Raw genomic sequence first — 16197 nt, forward strand, 5'->3', positions numbered from 1 at the left:
TTTCACAGATACCATAATTAGTTTGATAAAACTAGGTTAAACTATCAATTAAACCAACACAACTTCATATATCCACATGCCCTTGAACTTCTCGACTGTGAAGAACCTGAATCAAATTGTTGGACGTGATCTCCCTTGAAGTTTCAGCTTGTAGGTTTTGACTGGGAAAAAACTCTTCAGTCTAGCAGAGGTAGCAAATCTGACTGACATTTGAGCAATGTAGAAATGCTGAGTCTCTACACATGACTACACGGTTTTCTTGTATTTATTTGAGTAATGATGTGAAGACAAAAATGAGCAATATGAGGTGTCCTGCTGATTTCCATGGTGCAAAGGTACCTCTGAAAATTAAGTCCCCAAGTGTTTGCAAGTCATAACTTGCACATCAGGTGGTGCCTGCCTGGAGTGGCTGGCAGCACACATTAAATTAGCATGCTTATGAGAGTATTATTAGTTTCAAGTGAGGGACCCAGGAGAATATGTCTCCAACATGATTTCAGGTGCTAAACAAAGTGTAATAAAGCCCAAGAGGTAAGTCCTTAATATAGAGACTGGATCCACCTGAGCTAGAGTCTCCTACCTCATCTCCCATGCCTGCAAGAGGTTGTAGGGGCTGTCCTATATCCTTATCCACCCACGCAGGGTGTAAATGATGCCTGGATCGCTACTGTCCTCCTGAGTGGGTGAATGCCCCCTCAGAAACTCTGTCTCAGGCCAGAGAGACAGAAAATGGATCCACCTGTGGGTCTGGCTTCCTAATGCCCAGAACAACCTCTTTCTGAATTTTCTGCCAGGTTTTTTATTGATTATTTCATCCAGCTGGAGACTGGTTATACCTGAGACATCAATGGTGTTATGTAAATATCTATCCTATACATCAGTGTTATCTACCTAAGGCTTCTGAGGTTTCTAGTTTACTTCTGACAGGTCTAAGAAGAGTAACCCAAGCTAATGATCCATGTCAGTTGGCTTAAATTCCTCAGTTGGAAAATGCTCAGGGGGGCTGCAAATCCAACAAGGTTGAAAACTGAGGCAGTCAATAGACAGATAATGTCAGTCAGTCTGATACTCTTAGTGTCTGACAGAAAAAATATCAATAGCTGGCATGATTGATGGGGAATGAAGGAAATACCACCCACAAACAAAAAGTAAATAAACAGGATTTGAAAGGGCTATGTTGCATTGATTTTGAGACTTCTGATTTTCTCCTTTTTTAAGCTGATTCAATTTCACTCCTTGGAGTAATCCTTTGATCCAGGCATACTTTATAATAAAGAATTAAATAAATTCACACATACATAGTGGCCCTCATGGCAGCACCTTTAACATGTGCTCCACTCCCACCTGAGTGGAGCTTCTGTGAACTGCCATGGAGAGGAATGGAGATACATCTTCTTTTATTGAATGACCTCTGTGTAATTAATATTGTGCTGCTTAGTGCCCTGTAAACATATAAGTAAAAAGAATAAAGAAAGGAAATTATGGGTAATTTAGTTGGTTTTTTAAAAACAAAATAAAAAAAAGTCCTTCTTGTATGTGTTCATCTTCTCCCAGTGTTTGAAATTCTGAAGTGTTAAGCCACTTGGAATCATAGATAGCACAGAGTTTTTGGCTGGAATCTGGGTGTTTGCGTTCTGCCAGGCTATAAATAAACATAGATTGATTTACATATTTATTAACTTCATTTTTACAGGGTTGCAAGCATTTCAGGTCTTTCACATACTGTGGTCAAAATGCCAGCAAGGTCATTCTAGGAAATACAGAAATTCACCAAGCCATTTCCCAGCATCAGAAATGCATCAGCTTAGGAGCAAAAAAAAGAGACAAGAGAAGGCACCACATGGGGTCTGCTGTAAGTACAGGTTGGGAGGATCTGAAGGAACTTCACAGAGGTGTAATTATCATCAACAGGCAAGATACTGATGGATACCTCTCAGTTGCTGTCACTGGAAGAGTGTGACCTACATTTGTTTGTGGAATAGCAGATCAAATTATATGCAAGACCATGCCTGTTGTCTTGAGGAAGCATAAACAAATTTAGGGTGGAGAAGGAAAGAAAGAAAAGCATGTGGGTCCAAACATACACTGCTATTGTTTGAAATGTGCCACTTCCAGGCACCTCTGTGAAAATAAAGCCAGGTGAACTGTGATCTCAGCTCCTGGCAGCAGCTAAGTACCGGTTGCATAGAGTATTTCAGCAGGCACTCAAAGAGTGATTTCCAGAGAGACTGGAGTCTCTCTCTTTTCCAAGGACCTGCATCTCTTCTCACATGGAATGAAGTGTTCTGATTTTTCAAGCAATACAGCTAGAGACTACTTGCACCTTTATCTGCCTTCCATTCAACAAATATTTGGGGGACTCCTCTATTGCAGCTGGCATTTGAACAGGTCCTCAGTACTAACCACACTGTCTCCTTAGTGCCTTGCTCTAGGCTGGAGCAAACTACGTGGCTGGTACAATTAAAAACAATTTGGGGTATCATGAGAGGATAAAAGCCTGGTTTGCCCCTGGCAGGACAGCTGTGAGCAGATCGTGCCACACAGTGTGACAAACTCGAGTGTGCGCTGGCATCTTTAACTGGGACAATACAAACACTTCCAACACAAGTTATGTTGGGAATGAGTGATGCAACTTTTTGTTGCTACTTTTCTTTCACACCTTCAAGCCTTTTGACCAAGCTGCACCACAAAAAAAAAATGTGCAAAATACATCATTCTCTGGAGGGGTGAGGAAATACTGCTGTTCTGAGCAGGAAAGAACAAAGTCAGTCCCTGAGCCCATATGTAGATCACTGAAGAGTTTACATATTGTCATCAAGAATAGATGCCAGAATCTGATGTCTTTGATGTCTTTGATGGCCCATCAACAGTCTAATCAGCAACATAAAACCATCTCAGAACGGAAATTATTTGTCACACTCTGAAAGACTGACACTTGACATCTGGTTTGACAGGTTATGAGGCACCATGAAAGCACCCTTGTAAATGAAGAAATTCAGTTCATCCATCAGAGTATATAAATGACACTTCTGTCATCCTGGAGGTTCTGGGATTCCAAAAGGTGAGCTTGGACAGTCATCCTCCAAGGCTACCTGGCATGTTGCACTCCAACCCACACATCAGGAAAGAGAATTTCTAATGTCCTCTCAACTCACACCTCTGAGAAGACCCTGAAGCCAAAGGAGTAACACGCATAGGAAATACGAGGGTAGACAGAATATTGGCTGAAAAGTCCCATGATTAACCTATCAAACACCACAGTCGTGTGTTACACTGCTGGGACATAAACCAGATATTGATTAACGTCCCACTCACTGCAGAATACTCCTAAATACTGATCCTGCAGAGGTAAATGCCCTTTTAGTAGCAGTCCTGGTGCAACTCTCCATTTCTCACGGATGTAGGGACTGAGACATAGTTTAATATCTGGTACTACTGAGAAACACAGCAACATGCAGAACAGTGAAGCACTTCACAACAGTTACAAAGAGATAAGGTACCCTGCTTAGAAGCTGTAACAGAGCAATAAGGCCATGCCAGCAAGCACCAGAACACCCTAATCGAATTATCTTTTGAAGAATGAAGCACTCGTGGCAGTCTCCTGGTTTTGTGTGCAGAAAAGGCTCCATCCTCAAGGTCACTGCTGATTTTATGCCCAGTGATGTTCAGGAGAGTTTTGATGGGCAAAGACTGCAGAGCTTTTTCCCCACAGCAATTGCCCTGATAAGAACTTGCACAAAACTTGCATGGGATGAGAGCAGAGGTCTGTCTAATCCTCTATCCCCTTCCTCATCATGGCCAAAATCAAGATATGCTGGACTCCACCTGATAGACTTCCTGGAACAGAGTCAAACTCAACTCATTTGCTTTGCACTTGTGCATCAACAGACTGAAATTCTGGAAAAATAACAGGGGACATGTATCAAAAGCTGGGGGCTTTCCAGTAATAACTCCTATAAACCAATCACACCCATTGAAATCAACCAGGCATGCTATTTATTTGGTGTTTTGATAAATTATAGCCCTGGGGGGCATTGAGGGCCAGATTTTAAAAGCTGTTCAGCTGTTTAACTCTCATTGATTTCAGTGTAATTGATTTCAGTGGGAGTTAGGGGCCTGCATTGCTTCACACTTTGGGCCAGTCCCTTCTATGGTAACTGTACCAATTAGGCAGGAGAGCCATTTATCAGGAGCCCCATTAAACGGAATCAGAGGTACCCAATTACATCTAAATTACCAGTTCAGCCCCCGTGAGGTAGGGAGGGGAGGGGTGGTTGTTGCTGTAGCACAGGCACCACCATTGACAGGGAGAATGTCTTCCATTGTATCCCACTTACAGCAATGCTCATCCAGGGAAAACATCCTGCTTCCTCCATTAACCCATAAGGTGTTTTTACCCTCCCACCAGGTTACTGTGCCACTGCAACAGCCTAATGGTGCAATGGATACCAGGAAGAAAAGCAGGCTGAGTCCAAACCTAAATGAGTGGGGCTTACATAATCAGAGGGTGAGAAAAAGAGAAACTAGAATCAGAGACACGGCCTTTTCAAGGTTTCCAAGGCAGCAAGTGACTGCTTCTCACACAGCATACACCACAATCGTGTTTTCAATTCTACAGCGTCAGCTTCCCCTATGAGGAAGAGAAAAGAAATCCCCTCTCTTTTGAAATGTGAGTGCTTTTGTAATAATAGAGAGAAGGTCTGGGACACTGTGCTCCACATGAGTGGTTGTGGTGATATCTTCATTTATTTGAGATCATCTTCTGACATTTCATTCCGTTTGCAGGCAAGTCATTTGTAACGTTACGTACAAAGGACTTTGGTGCCATGATCTTTAGCTTTTGCCCTGCATTTAATACTAAAGATCACTCAACAACGATGAAACCAGCTGGATGAAATTCCTCTCCTGCAAGACATGAAGGCCAATGACGGTATGAAAGATGGGGGGCTGCTTTGTCATTTATTGCTTCATATCCCATATGTTTGTCTGATTGGTGAAGTGAAAGGTCTGTTTATTAATACAATACTTCATGTGAATTGCAAGCAGCTGGAAGGCAAAGAAAAGAGGGAAAAAATCAGCCAGGAAGGCAATGAAATGACTGAGCAGGACAGCCTTAAGGGAGCTCCCAGGAGGCTGCTGAAAACCACATGAGAATGGCAAGTTTGGATGGCTAAGCCTTCCCTAGCACCATGCTTGGGGCAATAATCTTGGGGAAAAGCGTTCTAGCAGGGGGAAAAAAATATCCTTTTGGTAAAAACACTGAAAATTTCTGTCAGAACACCACAGGGGAAGAAACTGACTCTAGGAAATATAGAAATATTTCCCTGGACAGATGGATTGCTCTATATAGGTCAAAATTTTGTTTTCTGCCAGCCTTCTTTCTCACTCCTAGAATGACACCAGCTGCACCACCTTGTACTGCTGGTTCCTTATTCCTGAAAGCAATTTTTTCCAGGTGCCAAACCAATCAGAATAATGTAGGTAGATCAGATGATTACAAGAACCCAGAGCCAATGCATTGCGAGGAGTAAAATCCATAGACAGCATTCCTAGAATCTACACCACCAGGGGACAGACCTCCTGGCCTGGCTGTACCACCAGGTATCCCAGGACATCCCTCCCAGCTCAAACAAGTTACAGGAGTGCCTGGAAAAGGTCAATGCTGACTAAAACTGCTTCCTTTTTAGATCAGCTGTTAATGAAAGCTCCTTGTTACCCACGGCCTTCCTGCAGCATGAATGAGCCAGTTAACACAGTGATGGTGTGTCAGTGCCTCACTGTATTCACAATTCAAGATTTAATGCTTACTACTGTTAAGGGAAAAAATATGAGTAACTCATTTAGCTAGATTTAATTTCTTTACTCTCTGCAAAGTCCACAAATTAATTCCTCAGTGGATTTCTGTTCCAGCACTTAACCTAATCTTTTCAGACACAACAGAGATAATTTCTCAGTTCCTGCCTTATTCTGAAAGAAAATAGCTCTACAATACCCTGCCTTCTCTGATCTACCCTTGGTAGAGCTCTCACATAGCTATGCCAGATAGAACAAAAAATAATTCTGTAACTTTGGGTGGAATTTGTAATACTACAGAGGTTGGTTTTAATCAGAAAAAAAAAATCTTTGTTCTTCATAGGACCAAGAGCAAACACCACCATGGGGTTTCCCTTTGTGGGTACCCAATCCAAGCACTCATCTAATTTCAGCTAAGGCTGGGGGAAATAAATTTATTTTGCTTTCCTCCACCATAATACCCCAATGTACTTCTTTTCTGTTCTTTACCCAGCTAAATTGTTCATTCACTGTTGAGTCCAACTAACCCTTTTTATAATGTGCTGGTCTTTATAGGTGTGGGAAGGAGGCCATGGAGACTAATGAGACCTGTAATAACTCCCAGCCTGTTACCTGTAGAATCTGGCACTTGGGAAAAACTTCAATGCTATTTTTCCTTATGATGATGAAAAAAGAAAAAAAAAAAAAAGTGGTGCTGCTTGGCCAAAGGTTTCATGACTGAGGAAATCATCCGCAGCTCAGGGTGAATGCTGGCTTTCTCCTTCCCAATGAGCTCATGTGTGTTCACACATTAGGCTATAAAATTGTTATGTGGAGCATTAGGGCCTCTGGTTTCTCACTGTGAATGACACAGAAGGGCACCTTCTTGCCATGGTAACAAGCCAAAGACAGAGTGTTGTAGCCAGAGAACGTACAGAAGTAAGGCTATGGCAGAAGCAGTAAAGGTGGATGCATTGTTTGTCCGGGAATGTTTTTAGGCTACCAGGTAGATGGAGTGGGAAAAAAGACAAAGTCATCACTATTGCCTTTTCACTGCAGAGAATGTGGCAGGATCTGGTGCTTCCATAGACATTGGAGTAGATGAAAAGTGAGGCTGGGATTGCTGAGTGCTGCCACTGGGGTTATGTCAACCAGGAATCTTGAGGTCTTCTTCCTTCAGATGTTTTTTCAAGATATTGTCTTTTACACTTATAAAACCTCCCATCTATTATTCTTACTTACTTTCTGAATTTCTCCATTTCTCAAGCAGTTGTTTCTACCCCATCCTCCTTAAGACAAGATTCTCTTGAGCCACTAATGCCCCTGTTTAGCCCTTTCTGAGATCAAACTCCTGTTGCCCTTAATGAGTACTTGGCCCAAATCAGGAACCGTGCCAGGATCTCTGGCTCAGGAGATCTCTGAGCAAGACTTCAGCCCAGGTTACCACTTTTATTTTTCAGTAAAACATATCTCCAGTGCCTCCAACAGAGAAGTGTGTGTACTAGCCAAGAGTTTTAATCCTTCCCAAAGGCTTTTTGCAGTTGGTCCAGGCTGGCTAACAAGCCTAGAGCTTTTAAACATCTGCTCTAAGAGCACCATTCTAGCCCTTTGAGTTTGGCCTTACACGTGTTATTTTTGGCCTGTGCTAGTGACTGACATGTTGTCCTGCTGACTGTGTTATTTCACATCCTGGAAATGCTGCAGGCTGTGAGCTACAGGACCCTTGGTTTGGGAAAAAGACAGGTTTCTTCTGTAAATCTCCATAGTCTGAATGTGTCCTAGCAAGAGCCACCTAGCAATGACAAGAGGGAAAAGAAATGAAATGGGTACTGAAAAGCATTAATACATAATAAACAAAACAGTGGCCTAACAGACAGAATTTGATCAGCTGGAATCTCAAATATTGGTGTAGAAGCAGAGTATTTATAGATAGGGGCTGCTCCAGCCCTGTTTAAAAATACTGGCAGAAGTTGGAGGCAGAACTCAGATTACTGTGTAGGGCCAACCTACAGTGCAACATTTGCAATTCTCTGGAAATCTTTGGGATTTCAAGCAGCTTGGGGCAAAGTATACTCCACACACATGGTGCCTGCCATGTGTTCAGCCCTCTCCTCTCAGGAGGCTAACTGCCAGAACTTGTGTAGCATGTGTGAGGATGTGTTTGGATGAAGCATTACTGGAAAGGGAACTTTTGCAAACTTCACTGAGGTTTTTTTTTTTTTCACCTGAAAAATTTCCACACACACCTCTAACACTGTAGTTGTTCTATAACTCGAGCCCAAATGACGCCACCGTAGAATTTTTAACCTTTGTGACTGTCCGTACATTTCCAGACAGGGAGGGTGTTTTTCTCTACTTCACCAGCTCAAAATTCATCCATCTACAAGTTCAAACATCTATTGCATCTCTTTCAGGTTCCCATTCAGGTGACTCCAACCTAGAGCACACAAAACCTGCAGCAATGGTGTAGAGATTGTGCCACATTGACACTAAATAGCTCCCATTCCCTCAGACACATGAAGAGGTAAAGTACTCAGAATATTGGGAGGACAGTTGAGTTTGACACAGGTTTCATTGATTCAGTGGATAATAATCCTTCCTCTAGCAATGCAAATAGTCTTGGCAGTGCCCAAAATGTCTCTGTAAGTGCCAAGGAGGTGCCAGCTGTTGACATGGTGGGAGATTGAATTCAGCCTGGGGAATGGGGAGGATAATTTCTTGTGGCTGCAAAACAATAAGGGGTGAAAGGAGAAGGGCAGGAACATCCCTCCAGTTATGTGGGGTTTTCCTGTGTTGACCCCTGTGGACACATTTATTCTCATTTCTCTGAATTTAGCACTTGTTCACTAGCTTTTATTTATTTATTTTATTATTTTCCGTTTGCTTCTTGCGGAGCTTCTGAAGGTTCCTGAGATCTTTCTGTCTGCATATCCTCATATCTACATACCTGCCCCAAACCTGACCCCAAACTACCTCCAGGCTTGATGGGGCTCTGAGCAACCTGGTCTAGTGGAAGGTGTCCCTGCCCATGGCATGGGGGTTACAACCAGATGGTCTTTAAGGTCCCTTCCAACAACCATTCTATGATTCTGTCAAACCTTTGGCGAAAATTCTGCCAGTTGTCAGCTAAATCCAAGTTTCAGCTGAAGAAAAGGCACAACCATGATTTTAATATTTATTAGAGCACTAGGGAGTCCGCTCAGAAAAGAGACAGCAATAGACTGGAGCAGAGTTCAAGCCTCTCAAAATACAACCAAAATCAACTGCTCAGCACACTGCTGTAGAAAGCCAAGCTCCAGTTTACAGTGTTTGACTTTATTTAAAAATGCAAATGGCTGCAGCCCCCCATCCATCTGATCTGCCAGGGAAGAGGAGTTTGAGGAGGTACAGCAGAGCACACAACAGTGCTTTTGGTACATCTTGTTATGCTGCAGCAGAAAACTCCAAAACGAAGCCTGAAGACTTCATGTATCAATGAACACTGATTTTGCTTTTCACTGAAGGTACAGAAGAAGCTATAAACACATCTGTAAACCCTGAAGAGAGTCCCTGTGCAGTTGTTTGCAGACACTGTCGCCCCAGATGATTAACAAACAGCAGTAATGGGTCTGTATTTGAGCACAACACTGCTGGAGTTAATATCCAGATCCTTCCCTGTTTGGGAAAGGCATTTTCTAGGTGTTTGAAAATGGGCTGGTTAATCATCAAAACTGGAGTCATTCAGGCGAGAGGTACTTCAGAGATGAGACAGCAGGGAAAAAAAAGGCTGCTCTGTTTGCTAAAGGTGATAGATTTGACAACATTTTGTTTCTTCTGGAAGACAGGTGCTTTATCTGGGTTGACATCAGGTAGTATGGTCATGTAGGATTGTGTAGACTATTTTATTGATACCGAACACAGGCAAAAAGTTGTGTGGTTTTTTAATTATATTTTTTAAAGAGTCACATTTTGCAAGACATTGTCTATGGATAAAAAGAAACATTGCATAAGCAACTCTTAACAATTAACCAGAATTCTTGCACCAACAGTATGGGCACAAAATCCTCCCCTCTCATTATACCCAATTTGGATTTTCCACACTTGATTTGGATTTCTGCCAGCAAATGCACTGGGCCAACATAATTTTATTTCAACCTTTCCTACTAAAATTGCAAGACAAAAATTTCTGTCAAAGAGCATTGACTGGCCTGGAGAGGTGATGTATGTTGGAGTTTGTGAAATGCTGTGAAGATGCAGAACGCTTCAGGAACGCTGCTTGTTCCAACGAGGACCAGAACAGTGGGGACGCACACTCAGAGGCTCCGGGGGGGAGGACAGGTCTGTGGGGTTGCACAGGAGGCAGTGCTGAGGTGCAGTGATTTGAAGGGAAGAGCTCAAGGGCAGCGTGCTGAGGCATTTGGGAGAGCAGAGCTGCTGTCAGCCCCCAGTCCAGATTTGAATGCATTTGTTACCCTGACAAGGCTAACACTTTCTCTTTTGTGCTAACTTTGGTTCGTTGCAGTGCACATCCTCCCCCTCTCCTTCTTGAGCATCTGCTGAGGTCACATCTTCTCCTCTGCTCCCCCCACCTCCGCGTTTTGGGGATGAACACTCGTTGTTGCTTACCCCATACAGTGCCCAGCACGTGCCCAGCCTCTCCCCCGGGACTGGGACACATGGCATTGCTGGAACAGGATGGCATTTACACTGGAGACAAGGACACTGTCAATCCAGCACAAAGAGAGAGCTAAAGAAGCATCCACACTGTGCATGCTGAGAGGCTTTAGCTGTGTCCAGGCAGCAAGGCCAGCTCAGGACACTGGCATCCTTCCCTGGGGCTGGGGAAGGACTGGCTGTTTGCTCAGGGTCTGCAGCATATCCACATGGCTTTGCTGCCACTGGGCCCTCCTCAGCACCTCCCTAGGGGGAGAAAGACATTGGATCAAGAACTGCCCACAGTTTCTGGGCTACATCCTATTTTATCTTCCAAATTCAGGATGAAGGGACAGAAATTAAGTGAGAGCCTGCATGTCCAATGTAACAACTGTCTATTTTTTCTCTGCTACAAGTTCTGGTCTGCTGGACATTGAGCCACCAGCCTTTTCCTGCTGCTTCATTTCTGATGCCTTATGTAAGCCATTCAAAGTCCTTCCAGTACCTGCTCTGGCACCCATGCAGCAGGTTTTCTCTGTTGGTGTAGGCACCTCAGCCTCAGTTCAGTGACAACAGTGGAATTTCTGTCCTGCATGTCATTGCCTGGCTTGTACTTGTCATGATCTATATGTACCACCTACAGACAGGGATGGGGAGCTGGCATGCTGGGGAATGCTGCTGTGAGAGCAAAGAGAGCAGGTAGAATCTCTCCAACAGAAAATTCTCACTAGACTAAATCGAAATTAAATCCTTCTTTGTCCTTCCTAAGACCTAAGTAGCCCTTGCTGAAGCTTTTATTTTTCAGCTTAACTCTTCGGGTATCTTACATATTCTCTACCCAGGGAATATCTACTAATAAGATCGGAACACACTCCTGCAATTTCTTTCAAAGCTAGCTAACACTAATCTATCCCTTAAGGACTCCGCCTTAATTACTATAACTTTACTCCTACTCCTGGCTTATATATTGCTGGCCCATGTTCCAGATTGACGCATCCTTTCCCGATGGGGCAGGTTCTAGGATCTGGGGGAGTGGAGATCATCTGTGAGACAGGGAGAGGAGAAGGAGTAAACAATGGTCAAACAAATTAGAAAATTTCTCCAGTCTACCAGCCCCAAAATTTCCAAAAGAAGGGAATAAAGATGAAGACAAAACAAAATCAGAACCTTGATTTTTGGTCCAGAGAAGGATCCAGCTGACTTATTTTCAGCAAGAAAGTTTCCCTAAAAAATAGCAATTCAGATGGAGTGAGACAATGCATGTGAGCCGACTTAGGCTAACAATACAGACTGGAAAAAGTGAGTGCAGCAGTTTTTATGTCCTAATTTTCATGTTCACATTTTTAAAACAACATACTTCAGTGCATGCATGCCAGTTACAGGGGTATGTTTTCAAGTTGAAAAAACTGGTCTCTTCATGCTGAGACAGGAATTTTTACTGAAAAATTGACCTAGAAGTGATTTTTTAACAGAGAGAAAAGTTTATAATGGTAAATAATCCAAAGCTGAAGAAAACTATTTTTTTGAAAAATGCATTTTTACTTCCTCTAAACTGATTTTCTCCAACACTCTTATTTTCTATTTCTGCCATTAAATCCCAAAGTCAGGGTTTTACTGTGCTTCAGCCCTTCAGGCTGTGCTGTTCTGACTCCTCAGCACTCCAAGGGCCTTGCAGGAATTAAGTGCCTCTCACAATAGGACACATTTCTAGGGTGAAGATTTAATTTGGTTTTGGACTGTGTGACTGAGTGGATGAAAAAGCAAACAAGAACTTCCTCACACCCCTCCATCAGTTCTGCTAATGGGAGCTCAAAGAGTAAATGAGTTGATTCGCTCGGTTATGGGTGGGAAATCAACTGAAGCAATCCTCCACCCACCACATGTCCAGCCAAAAGCAATTTAGCCAGCTAGGAAATAAGGAAAACTGGGATGTCCTGCTGGTCCAGGGCAGCCATATGCTGTTATCCTCCCCAGGTAGGAAGGCAATGCCATGAAAGTTCAGATCAGTGGGGTTCCATGGCACCACACTTGTGTTAGAAGAGCTTTACAGTGAACACGAGAGTGTTTCTGGGTTTGGACAGATGGGTTGGTCATGGCTTTCTGCTGCAGCATATTCAATTTATCATTTGTTGAACATACACAGAGCAATAGTGAGCTACCGTAGCAACTCAATATCCCACAGACTTTCCCTTTCCCTTCTGGGGAATCCTTCAGGGATCCTTCTGTATGGGTCTGTCCAGTGGTAGACCCCCAAATTCTCCCCCTGGATCACAGCAAAAGATACCCACAGCCTGTGTTCTGCTGTCAGTTCTGCAGTTCCCTGCACAGTAAGGGGATACCATAAGGCATTCTTTCCTAAAAACAGGGAGGGATTGTATTGCCAGCCCAGACAGCTTCCTCACAACACCCACCTGAGGCAGGGTAACACCTTCTTTCAACAGAGATGTGTAAGCTGGGTTGATGTGGACATCCCAGAGGCATATGCAAGCCAGGCTGTCCTGCTGCACAGAACGCAGGGCGGAGCCGGGATGCAGGATGGGACTCCCAAATTTGTGCAGTCACTTTGGTGTGTGCCGTGTCCAGCCCACCCCGGGAAGCAGCTGGGACAGAGCTTTCTTGGGGATCCCAACCAACTCACCTGTGTCTGGTGCACACATTCCCTTAGAGAGTGAGCAGCACGGACAGAAGCACTGCCTGAATTTCCTGCTATCTTTTAGTCTTCTTTGTCAGCAGAACTGTACTTCTGCCCTGGGAATACCCCAGTGATGCATAGCTTCTGCTGATGAGCTAGGATTAGAAGGACTTTACAGAAGGCTGTTTGATTAAGTGGCTATTATCAACTGAAAACTTGGTGCTTCCCATTAAGTACTCTCAAACATGTGTCCTCATTTTACTTATTTTGTGCTTGCAGTTATCTTTGGAAGAAGCAGCCTGGCCTTTTTGCCTCATCCAGGCCCTTTTGCCAACACTAATAAGATATTCTGTCTTGTTCCATGCTAGTTTAAGAAATGCAATGCCCTGATGGAGCCCTTCCTTAAAGGTATTTCTCTAAAATCAGCACATCACCCTGTAGTTTGTCGTGCAAATTGGCCCAACCCCTGTGAACATTCTGGTTCTGACCAGATCCTTCAGCACCTCTCCCCCAAGGCAGCTCTCTCCTTCCAGCCGATCAAAGCCTGCACAACTGACAAAGGACTAAAACAATAACACTCTCACCTTTTGTCTTTGTTTCTATTGCTGTGCCAGTGCAGTTTGATTTGCTCACAGCATCTGTGCTCAGGCTTCAGTGATTTCCCATAATAGTCCAATATACTTTTCATGATCCATGTTCAATTTATACCCACACCCGACTTTAATCCTTTTGTCCAGATCAGTTATTTCATATTTTTATACATCAAATTGCTTTCACCATCTGTTGGCCCAGTTACCCTACATAAGCCAAACCCTCTGAAGGTATAATTGCAATATTGTTCATAATTTGCCCATTCCCCTTCCTCCCAATATACATAATGACAGCAAAATGAAGAAATAATTTAAATCTAATTTAAATTCCCTTCGGGTTTTTTACACTGTGCTGATCAAAATAGTAGCTAGGGTCCTCAAAAGAAGAAGCCATCCATCTAAGAAGAGCCTTGATGCCCTTGGATAGCTATCTGTGAAAACGAGTGAATTTCTGTAGGACTGGAGCACCATGTACCAGCATTTAGCGAAGTTGATGGCAAATGCTATCAGCACATCAGCATGCTGCTAAATCATTGCACAGAAGAATTCCAATCTGGTTAAACAGGATCTGATTTTATACTGCCACTTCCATGAAATAAACGTACTCAAACATTATTTCTTCTTGTCTTATCTATTTTCATCTCTATTTCAGCCAAAGCTCCTTGTGCTGGGGCTGTGCACTGTGCATCGTGCTTGGGCAGTTTTTCAGGCATCTACAGAGAAAACTTGTAAGCACCAACCTTCTTCCCCAGGGATAACTATTCCTTGAGCTTTGATTTAATTTTTCCTACAGTCAGGAGGCCACCCACAGAGCTCCAGTTTTGCCTGACCTGCTTCATTTCTGCCTCAGCATTAACAGGAAGGGCGCAGAGGGGCATCAGTTTCTGGCAAGATTCATAGGTTATTTCAGACCTGGGTTAGCATTTACCTTTAGGACTTACAATGGAGAGGAAACTGCTGCAGAGCTGGGGTAAGTACCTCTGCCCAGCATCAGAGGCACATGCTCCAATGCAATACATTCCACCAGCACCCAGTCCCGGGAGGAGTAACTTCAGTGGAGATAAATAAGACATGTAATTTCTTGTCCGGCTGTTGCATTTCCCACCGCTTGTTTTAACAATTACACTCTGTGACTTTTTTTATTAAACAACCAAAAAGAATAGATTCGTGTAACCCAGGAAGGAAAATTGCCTGGAGAAATGAAACATACCCAGACTTAATTTTCTCTCCTGCGCTTTTTGAGGTGTTTGAAATGAATGTGGTTTTGTACAGCAGTCAGTAACAACACCTGTGGTTTTGGCACTTCTTTGCCACGCTCACCTCTTCATCAGCCAATTTTGTTACAAACAAACCCAAGTGGAATAAAAGGCCCCATCCAAGCTGTGGCACAACTTTCTCCTCCTGAAACCAATGGAAGCACTGCCATAGTTTACAACAGGGATTGCCAAAATCCCACAATTATTTCATAGGCAGCTTTCTCCAAACCTTATTTTTAAAGCAATTAATAGAAGGAGTGATTGACCTTTAGCGAGCCATATCCCAGCGGGATTTGTAATCAATGCTTCTTCCAAGTGCTTCTTTGCACTGACTTCCGTACCAATTAGCAGCTTCTTCTACAGAAAGGTTACACAAATACAATTTTATTTCTTCTTATTATTTTTTCAGACAGGGCCAAGTTTTAAGCGGGTGCCTGGACTTAACAGCTTCAATATTGGATTTGCTCTTGTAAAGAACAGGCTGCTTTTAAGACTGACCTGGAAAATAGATATTCAAGGAGCACATATGCTAAAGGAGCTGAGGCACTTCTTTTTGCTTTCAAGACCAGAAGGTTGCACATAAAACACATTCAAATACTCATGACTACAACTTCAATGCTTTTTTAGACAGTGGTGATTCTGAACTCAAGACCAGCCTGTTGTAAACAAATAGATCGATGTGAAAGCCTATTCATTTGTTCAACTGATGCACCTTTGAAACAAAAATAAAATGTAGAAGAATAAAATTGAACTTTCTTTCAAGACCAAATAGAGAAGATACTGAGACATCAACCTTCCCTCTAGAAACATCTCTGTTTAATTCCAATTCAACAAAATGTAACATGGTATATCATGGTCCTGCCTTCGGGATAGGGAGGAGAATCGGAAAAAGGTAAAACTCGTGGGTTGAGATAAGAACAGGTTAATAAGTGAAAGAAAATAAAATATACTGATAATACTATCCACAAGAATAACAATAATACTTATAATTGTAATGAACATGTTAAAAATGGGGAAGATTGGGAAGGGAGAAAGGTTGGGGGGAATAAAGGCTTTTGTCCCACAGGATGTGCGAGTCATTAAAATGCATCTCTCTATACCTGGAATATTTCTCTTGTGAGGGACAGAAATACAATCTCCTTGAAACAGCTACAACAGTTTTGTTGGGGGTATTTTTTTAACAGGCAGAACAAGCTGAATCTTCCCTAGTACAGTTATTTCTGTTGGAATTGGTGCCTGGCAGAGCAGGACCCTCTTGGCTGGGGCAGGATGGGTCAAGACCTCCAGGGAGGAAACTGGTGCTTCAAAAATCAAG

The 16197-nt window shown here is 43.0% G+C and overlaps 1 long non-coding RNA gene across 1 annotated transcript; it reads left to right on the top strand.

Annotated features, from left to right (window-relative positions):
• The first annotated feature begins 4791 nt into the window (after nt 1-4791).
• LOC108448716 lies at nt 4792-15843 on the top strand. Its single transcript, XR_001864697.1, has 2 exons — nt 4792-4930; nt 15292-15843. It is a non-coding gene; the product is annotated as an uncharacterized LOC108448716 (long non-coding RNA).
• Nucleotides 15844-16197: the final 354 nt, after the last annotated feature.

The sequence above is a fragment of the Corvus brachyrhynchos genome, unplaced genomic scaffold, assembly GCF_000691975.1.
Source record: "Corvus brachyrhynchos isolate BGI_N302 unplaced genomic scaffold, ASM69197v1 scaffold97, whole genome shotgun sequence".
Taxonomy (NCBI): domain Eukaryota; kingdom Metazoa; phylum Chordata; class Aves; order Passeriformes; family Corvidae; genus Corvus; species Corvus brachyrhynchos.